Source organism: Miscanthus floridulus, chromosome 14, assembly GCF_019320115.1.
Source record: "Miscanthus floridulus cultivar M001 chromosome 14, ASM1932011v1, whole genome shotgun sequence".
Classification (NCBI taxonomy): Eukaryota; Viridiplantae; Streptophyta; class Magnoliopsida; order Poales; family Poaceae; genus Miscanthus; species Miscanthus floridulus.
The window spans coordinates 5,732,395-5,743,024 of record NC_089593.1 but is presented as its reverse complement, the minus strand read 5'-3'; positions in this window follow the sequence as shown (position 1 = coordinate 5,743,024).

Below are 10,630 nucleotides of genomic sequence, written 5' to 3'. Positions count from 1 at the left end.
CGCTCGAGCTCCGCCGGCGTCCAACTCACGCACCACCGCGCCATTCTCCAATTCCTCGTGCCCCGAGCTCCGCCTCGCCTTCCTCGAAGTCGTGCTCGAACTTGCTCCGCCTTCCGAGCACAGGTCGGACCTCCCCGCGCCTCGCCACCGGCGTCCATGGCGCCGCCGTGCACGGCCGCCGTGGAGCGCCCTTTTCCTTCCCTCTCCAGCCTCGCATAGCTACCTTGCCGAGCTCGCTTTCTCCTCGCACGTCTCCCGTGCTCGCTCGCTGGCGTTGCCGTGGCCGGAGACGGCCGCTGGCCGCTGGCCGAGCCGCGCCGCCGCGCCAGCGCGCGCCCCGGCGAGGCACCTCGCCTCGGCTGGCCAGGCCGAGCCAGGCCGGGGGTTGGCGCCTGTTGGGCCGCCGCGCTCCTCCTTTTCGCTCGGGCCGCGCAGGCCGAAAGCGGCCGTGGGCCAGCTGTTCCCTTCGGGCCGGCCCAGTAGAGTTTTGAAGGATTGATTTCCATTTATTCATTCTTATTTGAAAACAGAAATGGTTTGCAAAATATTTGGATACTCAAAGTTGCTTCAAATTTGTTGAAACAAATTTTTCTAGGTTCCTTATTACCAGATCTACTTGGGAAAATTATTGCATGTCATGTTTGATATACTTTCCTATAGGATTTTATTTAATCTTGAATATTGCTAATAACTTGAAAAATATGTAGAAAAATATATAGGCTTCAGAAAAATATGATTCCAAGTTTGTTAATCTTCTTATGTCATGTACTTCCTAGGAAAAATATATTTCATGTATGTGCTGTGGGAAAATTTTGAGGTGTAGTTCAAGTACCTTAAATGGCTGATTTTTGTTATTTTTGCGAGAGAGCAAATTTTGTATAAAACATGCATGTGACAATTTTTGCACAGTGATTATATACTATGAAGAACCTAGGAAAAATATTATTTCTGTTGTTTGACACTTTTCATAGTACAAAGTAATTTCATGCTCATTTTCATGCTATAGCTTGTCATTTTTGTGTAGGATAGTTTACTTATCCAAATGCCATGAAATTTTTATGGTAGTCTGTTTAGGGTAGTAGTATGCTACTGTAATTTTCTCAGATTTTTAGGAGCATCAGAAATATAGGTTGCTATTCAAACCTATTATTAATTAGGGTTTAAGCAAGTGTCGCTTTAAGTGTGATTAAGAAATTAGTAAAGCTTTGGTGTATCTTTGAAGCATTTCATAAGATAGGTTAACTTAACCTATTAGTAGTAGAAGAGAATGCAGTAGATGACATGTGCTTGTATTATAATTTCGTGGATGATGTTGACTACCTTGCATTTAAACATATCCATTGCATTCATCTCCTTCGATGCACCGTTTGCAAAATCACTTACGCGCATTGCATCATACAGGATCGCAAACCAAGAACCCGGTCGTCATACCCGAGGAGCCCGAGGAGCAACTCGAGGCGCAGCAGCAGGAAGTGCCAGAAGCCGACGAGGAGGACGTTGAGGAACTTCCGGAGTGCCCCGATCACCGTCCGAGCTCCTTCGAGAGAGGCAAGCCCCGGAGCATCTTTCTCCCGGTTTGCAATTAATTAATTAAATGCTTTACTTTAAATTGATGCATTACGTTCAGGAGTTGTTTGCAACCGTTGCTGCATTATACCTTGTTTACCTTTGTTATACTATATCCTTGTTACCCTGGTATCCGCAGTCGAGTCAATGCTTAGCTGGCTTAGACCGGTAGAAGTCGGGTGATTTCCTGTCACCTGCGAGCTATAGGTGGTTACCTGGATCTGCTTGGATGACTATGAAGTCATGGTATAACTAAGTGTTAAATGAAGTTGAGACCGGACGGAGACTTACAGAGTTTTGGACTGTAGTGTTTCCGTCTGTGTCGATTAAGGACCGACCGTTGTTGGGCCTCGAGTCATGTTGAACGCATGCCTTACATTTAGCTGGCCGGATAAAGTACCTTCCGACCGCGAAGCTGGGAGATTTTTCGGGCCGAGTAGATTGCCCGCAGCGCACTGTGCCGGAGCAGGTGTGGTAGGACACGGGGGCGAGATGATAAGACCAAAGTGCAGTCGGTCGGCCCCCGGGTACATGTGGTTCCTGGCAAACTCGAGATACCTGGAAAGTTGGCTCGGTGATCAATATCTCACTTTAGCGGGTGAGTGAGGTTTGTGTAAGGAATAAATCACCAGCTGGTTAGGAATCGATTCGAATCGCCATCGCTCCTGGATAGTGAGCACTTGACTTGAGTGACTTCATCGTAGTAAATGTTATGGAACACTTGGACAGTTATAATGAATATGATGGTATGGAAGTTGCTTAATGATCATTGGTTATCATTATCTGCTTAATCACATGTTTACTCTAGTTTAGGTGCAAATCTAGTGGACAGGTTAATAATAATTAACTTGGCAATAATGCTTTTAGAAAGGTTCTTGAAATGCTAAAAATGCTTCTTTTGCAAATGAGTCAGCTACCCTACTATAAAGCCCTTCATGATCCTTGGTGTCATTTATTTTCGGTTATGTCGGGTAAGTCTGGCTGAGTACCTTCTCGTACTCAGGGTTTTATTCCCACTTGTTGCAGATGGGCAGATGTACTATGGCTACTGTATCAACTGCCTGTATCCTGCGATGGGTGATGCTTAGGACCATGGGCATGGTCATTCCTTACGTCTCATCTGATGCTTTTGTTGGAGATGATCATTTGCTGGCACTATATTTGAACTCCGTGTGAGTGTGTGTGGTTTTAAACAAATGACTTCCGCTACTTTTTATTCGAACTTGTTTTGTAATAACTATGTTTAAACTCTGATGTATTTGAGATCGCAAACTTTTATGTAATATGTGATGGTGACCACTAAACTTATTACGATCATGGCTGGGACATGAGTTGGTTTGAAATCCTTCGTGATTTCACGGACTACCGGGTTATACGGGCTTAAGTTTGCTAAAGCGTCTGCGCTGGCGGATGATTTTCTTACTTAATTTCGTATAATTGGTCGGTTCTGTTACAGCTGGTATCAGAGCATGGTTTAGCGTGTTACTGTTCACAAGTGTATTTAAAACAAAAAGGCATTGGAAAACGTGATTTTAAAACTATAAAGTGTGCCAGTGATCAGATCCTTTATGCCCAGTTAAGGACTCTAGGTGGCTTAATTAAGTACTGACTGGGGGTTCTTGCATCATATTTCTCTTTCGTCGCTCATACGGCGTGCTATTGTATGAGTGCCACTTGTTTGAGTGGTAATGAATGGATCATTTGCCTCTACGCCTCGGTAAGTGGGAGTTGTGAGAGCATGATCGGATGCACCGCCGATCTAGGGTGAATGCTTATATGATGCTGGAGTAATTACATGTTCTACGCATGTTTTACAAAGGTATCTCATGTATGGGTCTTCCGTCTATGGAAGCGATGCCATCATTAGGATGATGATTCGGGTAGTTACTACCGTCGTACACGTATCTGGGGATTCGTGTAGAGCGTGTAGATAAAACTTTACTGCTTTTATGCATTCATTGGGAATTGGGCTGAAATGAATCTTCTGCAGGTACATAACAACGCTATCGTGTAGAACGTATTAGCTACGTAATTGAGAGATCGTTGTTATGCCACCGAGTTCGTCGTTAGAAATTATTTATTTCCTAAGTTTGTGAGAACGTACGACACGTACATACATCATGTTACTTGTGCATCTCATTCATCTCATGCATACCTCCCCTTATAAATTGATTATCTCATTTTGATAAAAGTTGTATCACTTAAAATATGTTTCCCCGAAGTAATAAGAGAACTTTTGCTACAGATGGCCCGCACGAAGCAGACCGCCCGTAAGTCCACCGGAGGAAGAGCACCCCGACGTCCGTTGGCCCTGAGGGAGCACCGCACCACGGACACCTTCTTGAGCGAGTTTGGCATGCCGACTTTGCTTTGGAGAGTGCTCCATGATGTGGGGTACCCAGAGGGTCAAGAGCCGGTGTACTCTTGGAATGAGAGCCAGTTAGCAGATGATGGACTTGCAGTGGTGGAGATCACGGTTCCTGCTCTTGGTGATGCTCCAGATTGGGATGGTTGGCATTTGGAGTTTGAGGGTCGCACTCCAGCTGAGGGTGCAGAGGGAGCAGCCTTCCGTGTCATCAGGGACATTATGAGCAGATTTCCCAGTGAGCTTGCAGCAGCTTTAGCTGGTACTTTTCCTAGGGATGATCCTCGTGATGCCATTTGGGTTCAGCCTCAAGGAAGCGCATTAGTCAGAGGCCCAGCTGAGGGACAGGCTAGCGACAACCAGGCAATGAGTGCTATGTTCGCCGCCATCAGAGCGTATGAGGGTCTCGAGAGTACCTACTGGACTTTGACTGGCTTGCGTAGTGAGGATAAGCTCAAAAGGAAGAAGCAGAAGAAGAGACAGGCACGAGCCATAGCTAGCTTGCAGGAGCAGTTGGCTGATATGAACTTACAGCGAGATCAGGCGGTTGAGAGAGGTGATAGAGCTATGCAGCGAGTGCATACGTTGACTCAAGCCAACAACAATGCAGACCGCATGATTGGACAGTTGGTTCAGGAAAGGAATGAAGCCTGGAACGCAAGAAACCTTCTGTTGCAGAGAGTCGATGAGCTAGAGGAATACAACGGCAACCTGCACGAGGAGTTTCACGCGCTCTACAATGGGGTTGGCCCATATGCTCCACCGAATGCCGCTGGCATGGACATCGACGACGACGACCAGGATGAGCCTGCAGTTTCACCTGGAGGCGATGGTGACGTCTCCGATCCCGACGATGGCCCCGAGGAGTAGGCTAGTTGCCTTGCGCTAGTATCTAGGTCTTGTCGCGATGACCTTTCTTTTGTTGGCATGTAATCTATCGTATGTTGCTTCGAACGTATGAGAATTGGCATGTGTTTGGAACTTGATTTTCGAATGCGATATCTGAACACATAAAAAGTCCAGTGTATGTATGCTGGCAATGTGATTGTATGGACGCGATGTTTGCCCATTAAGTAATCCGATTAAGTGCTGTTGTTTTAATTGGAATTGCGATTGTTGTGCCTCTGTTTTATTGTATGAATTTATTCTCTCCAGTAAATTCAGTACGGCATAATTTTTCCTTCACTCGCAATTATTACAGCTCCACTCAATCATTACTTGTTGCTGAAATATGCAGATGACAAACACTCGCCGAACCACGTATGAAGCCGCTGAGCCCGGTGCTAACGGTTCAGGGACTGGTGGTGGTGGAGGAAATCATGGCAACAACAATGAGCCTCCCCATGAACCGCATTTGCCACCTCCTCCCCCGTTCACCCCCGAGATGTTTCTCGCACAGCTGCTCGGGAGTCAGCACAATGCGGAACAATCCCAGAAGAACATGGAAGATTTTTTGCGCACCATAGCCAACAACGTGCAACGTGGTAACAATCAAGGCGGTGGCATGGGAGTAAACCAGTACAGCAGCTTCAAAGATTTCATGGACACCAGGCCGCCCGTATTCAAGGAAGCAACAGAGCCACTCGACGCTGAGGAATGGATCAACACGATGGAAGATAAATTCCGTGTGTTGAGAATGACTGAGGTGCTGAAAACGGAGTATGCTGCACTTCAATTGCAAGGACCGGCGGGAATGTGGTGGAAGCACCATCGCACCACCTTCCCTCCAAATGCTCAGATTTCTTGGAGAGAGTTTGCTGAGGCCTTCCGTGGAGTCTATATTCCACCCGGGCTGACTGAAATGAAGTTGGGAGAGTTTCTGGCATTGAACCAGGGTACCAAAACCGTGACGCAATACCTGCATGCCTTCAACAACTTGTGTCGCTATGCTCCCGACATGGTTGACACAGATGCAAAAAGGATAGCCAGTTTTAAGAGGGGTCTCAATCCAAAAATGATGAAGCATGTTGGTACCAACAACCGCGTCAGATTCAACGACTTCATCAGTGACTGTCTGAAGCAGGAGAAGAATAACAACGCCAGCACCGCAGCCAAGACACGCAAGAGAGCCTTCGAAGGTGGGCCGTCTCAAGCTAGAGCACCTATGGGAGGTCGTCCTCCTTATCGCCCATCGGCACCTGGCGCTAGATTCAGGCCACCTCAGCCAAGAAGCCAAAATTTCCGTGGACCTCAAAAGCCGTACAAGATGGCAGTACAGCCCAACAAAGCAGCCGCAACTGCGGTACAAGGCAGTTCCAAGGGAGCTGTGGGATCTGCCGGGACAGTGAGAGGACCCTGCTATAACTGTGATCAACCCGGTCATTTTTCGAGGTTTTGTCCATACCCGCCCAAGAAGAAGCAGCAGACTTATAATGCTAGAGTGCACAGTACAACAGTGGATGAAATTCCAGAGGGAGAGCCCGTCACTGCTGGTAAGTTTGCTGTCAATGAAAACCCTGCAGTTGTTCTATTTGATTCTGGATCATCGCATTCTTTTATGAGTCAAGCATTTACACAGAAACATGAACAACTATGCACAGAATTGGGCTATGGTTACCGTATAAGTTCAGCAGGGGCTGATGTTTTGACCAACCGGATGGTTCGAGGGGCAACCCTTGAATTAGGTAGCAGGAAGTTCCGAGTGAACTTGATAGTTATGCCTGGGTTAGTCTTGGATGTCATTATAGGGATGAATTGGATGAAGGATTGGGGAGCAGTCATAGATACTGGAGGTCGAGTACTTACCCTTAAGGATCCCCTAGGTGAGGGTACTTTCCAAGTACCATTGCCTAAAAGAACAGACCTTATAAGTGTTACGTGCGCTACGGCAGTCATTCCTATTCATCAGATTCCAGTAGTGTGTGAATTCCCGGACGTATTCCCGGATGAGCTACCTGGTCTTCCGCCAGATAGGGAGATTGAGTTTGGAATTGAGTTAGTCCCCGGAACAGCTCCGATTTCAAGAAGGCCCTATCGGATGCCTCCCGATGAGTTAGCTGAGCTAAAGAAGCAATTAGAAGATTTGTCAAAAAAGGGGTTTATTCGGCCAAGCAAGTCTGAATGGGGATGTCCAGCTTTGTTTGTGAAGAAGAAGAAAGAGGGCACGTTGAGAATGTGCGTAGATTATAGGCCACTCAATGCTGTGACCGTCAAGAATAAATATCCCTTGCCACATATTGATGTTCTGTTTGACCAATTATCCAAGGCCAAGGTGTTCTCAAAAATAGATTTGAGATCCGGTTACCATCAGATTAAGATTAGGCCACAGGATATACCAAAAACTGCCTTTTCCACCAGATACGGGTTGTATGAGTATCTTGTCATGTCTTTTGGCTTGACAAATGCTCCCGCATATTTTATGTTCTTGATGAATACCGTTTTCATGCCAGAATTGGATAAGTTTGTGGTAGTATTCATCGATGACATTCTGGTGTACTCCGAGAATAAGAAAGATCACGAAGAGCATCTGAGAACTGTCTTGACCAGACTTAGAGATCATCAATTGTATGCTAAGTTTAGCAAATGCGAATTCTGGTTGAAGGAAGTTCCTTTCCTTGGTCACATTCTGTCAGAGAATGGAGTTTCAGTCGATCCAAGTAAGGTGCAAGAAGTTATGAATTGGAAAGCACCGACCTCAGTTCCTGAGATTAGAAGTTTCTTAGGACTAGCGGGTTATTACCGTCGCTTTATACCAGATTTCTCAAAGATCGCCAAACCGATGACGAGTCTCCTACAGAAGGATCACAAGTTTGTGTGGACAGAGGAGTGCGAAGCAGCTTTCCACACTTTGCGGAAACTGTTGACCACTGCTCCTGTTCTAGCACAACCAGATATTGAGAAACCATTTGATGTGTTTTGCGACGCATCAAAGACTGGATTGGGTTGTGTTCTTATGCAAGAAAGGAGAGTCATAGCTTATGCATCACGTCAATTGAGAAAGCACGAGGTCAACTATCCAACACACGATCTTGAACTTGCTGCAGTGGTGCACGCCCTGAAAATTTGGAGACATTATCTACTTGGTAATGTGTGCAATATTTTCACGGATCACAAGAGTCTTAAGTATATCTTTACCCAACCAGAGCTAAACATGAGACAACGTAGATGGTTGGAATTGATTAAGGATTACAACTTGAATGTGCAATATCATCCGGGTAAAGCCAATGTAGTGGCAGATGCTTTGAGCAGGAAGTCACATTACTTGACTGTGCAGCCATTACTTGAAGATGGATTCGATCTAATGCATCCTGCTGTGTTAAATAGTATTCAGATTAGTTGCTCGTTGGAGAGTAAGATAATAGAAGGCCAGAAAACTGACAAGGGGATATTCCACATCAAAGAGAAAATAAAAGAAAAGCCGTCTCAACACTTTAAAGTGGATGAACAGGGCGTGTTGTGGTTTGACAACCGTCTTGTGGTTCCCAAGGATCGAGAGCTTAGGAATAAACTCATGGATGAAGCTCACCTGTCTAAGCTATCTATCCATCCTGGAAGTAGTAAGATGTATCAAGAACTAAGATCTCGCTATTGGTGGACCAAAATGAAGAAAGAAATTACAGCATATGTTGCCAGATGTGACACGTGTTGTCGAGTGAAAGCCATTCACATGAAACCTGCCGGTATGTTGCAACCCTTATCAGTCCCTAGTTGGAAGTGGGACGATATCAGTATGGATTTTATCACGGGTTTGCCCACTACTCAAAAAGGACATGATTCAATTTGGGTAATTGTGGATCGTCTTACAAAGACCGCTCATTTCCTACCTGTCAAAACCACTTATCGACCACCTCAATATGCCGAGAAATACGTCGCAGAAATTGTGAGGTTGCATGGTATACCAAAGACCATAATATCTGATAGAGGCTCACAGTTCACGGCTCATTTTTGGGAACATTTACACAAAGGCTTAGGAACTAGTTTGATTCGCAGTACCGCTTATCATCCTCAAACAGATGGTCAGACTGAACGAGTAAATGCTGTTTTGGAGGATATGTTGAGAGCCTGTGTATTGTCTTCCAAGGGATCATGGGAGTCATGGTTACCGTTAGCTGAGTTTTCTTATAATAATAGCTATCAAGAAAGCATCAAGATGGCCCCATTCGAAGCTTTATATGGTAGAAAATGTAGAACACCATTGAATTGGGTCGAACCTGGAGATAGAAGGTATTATGGCATTGACTTTGTAGAAGAAGCCGAGAAGAGAGTTCAGATTATTCAGCAGAATATGAAAGCTGCCCAATCACGTCAGAAAAGCTATGCGGACAAAAGAAGGAGACCCCTTGTGTTTGAAGTTGGTGATTATGTTTATCTGAAAGTCACACCAATGAAGAAGAAAAGGTTTGGAATCCGAAGAAAACTTGCCGCGAGATTCGTAGGACCATACAAGATCTTGGAACAAAGAGGTCCGGTAGCCTACAAGTTAGAGTTACCTGAGACAATGAGTACAGTTTTCCCAGTTTTCCATGTATCACATCTCAAGAAATGTTTGCGTGTTCCGGAGGAAAGAATAGAACCTCGAGGTATTCAACTCAAATCAGATTTGGTGTATCGTGAACAACCAGTCCGAGTGTTAGACACTAAAGAACGTGCTACTCGGAATAGTGTGGTGAAAACTTACAAGATACAGTGGGATCATCATGATGAGGGAGATGCAACTTGGGAAACAGGAGAGTATCTACAAAAGGCTTATGAAGATTTTTATAACAAATGGTTCGTAACCCAAATCTCGGGACGAGATTTTTATAAGGGGGGAGGGCTGTAACACCCCGGTGTTATGCCTGCATCTAGGCACTGCTAAATCATACATGTCATGCATCATCAAGCATCCTAATCCTACATGCATGATCTTGCATATAACAACTGAAACATTTCTTCGAAACATACGAAACATGTTTGTGAAAAGAAAATGATGCATACACTTATTAGAGTTGTTTTGCCCTGATTCTTGCTTGCTAGTTGAGTAGAAATTGTTGGTTAGGCTTGTAAATCATCTAGAATTGTTTAGCACAATTTTTGGAGCAAGGTTTGTATTTAAATTAATTCAAAATTTTGCTTCTAAAGTAAATTCCCAAAATTAGGGTTTTGAGTTAAAATTTAACTTTGACTCTATAATTTAAAATCTAGATAGGATTGGACTCTGGTCATAAAAGCAAAGTTGTAGGGAATTGAATTCTAAGCAATTTTCATTTTTGATACATTTTCAAAAGAGGTCATTTTCTTGCTCAAAATAATGTTTGAGTGGTGGCATTTAAAAATTTCTTGAAAATAAATTGAAAATCTTCATTTCCTTTTTCCCGGGCCGCCGCCTCCTTTCCGGCCCAGCCCCGCAAGCCGGCCCAGCAGAGCCCCCGCGCGCCTCGCGCTTCCACCGCGCCCAGGCCCAGCACCGCGCCGCGCTCGGCCTGCCTCCGCGCGCCTGCCCGCGCCGCGCCGCGCCGCGCGTCCCGACCGCGGCAGAAGGCGTCCGCCGCGTGGCGACCGCATGCCGGCGTCAACCGCCGCGCGGCAACCGTGGCCTGGCACTGCGCCCACGCGCCCGCCTTGACCTGCCGATGCCCGCGCGCTCGCTCACTCACGCCCGCACTTCCTCCCCTTCTCCTCCACAGCCGCGAGCTTCGAGCTCCGCCGTCGCCGCGCTCGAGCTCCGCCGGCGTCCAACTCACGCACCACCGCGCCATTCTCCAATTCCTCGTGCCCCGA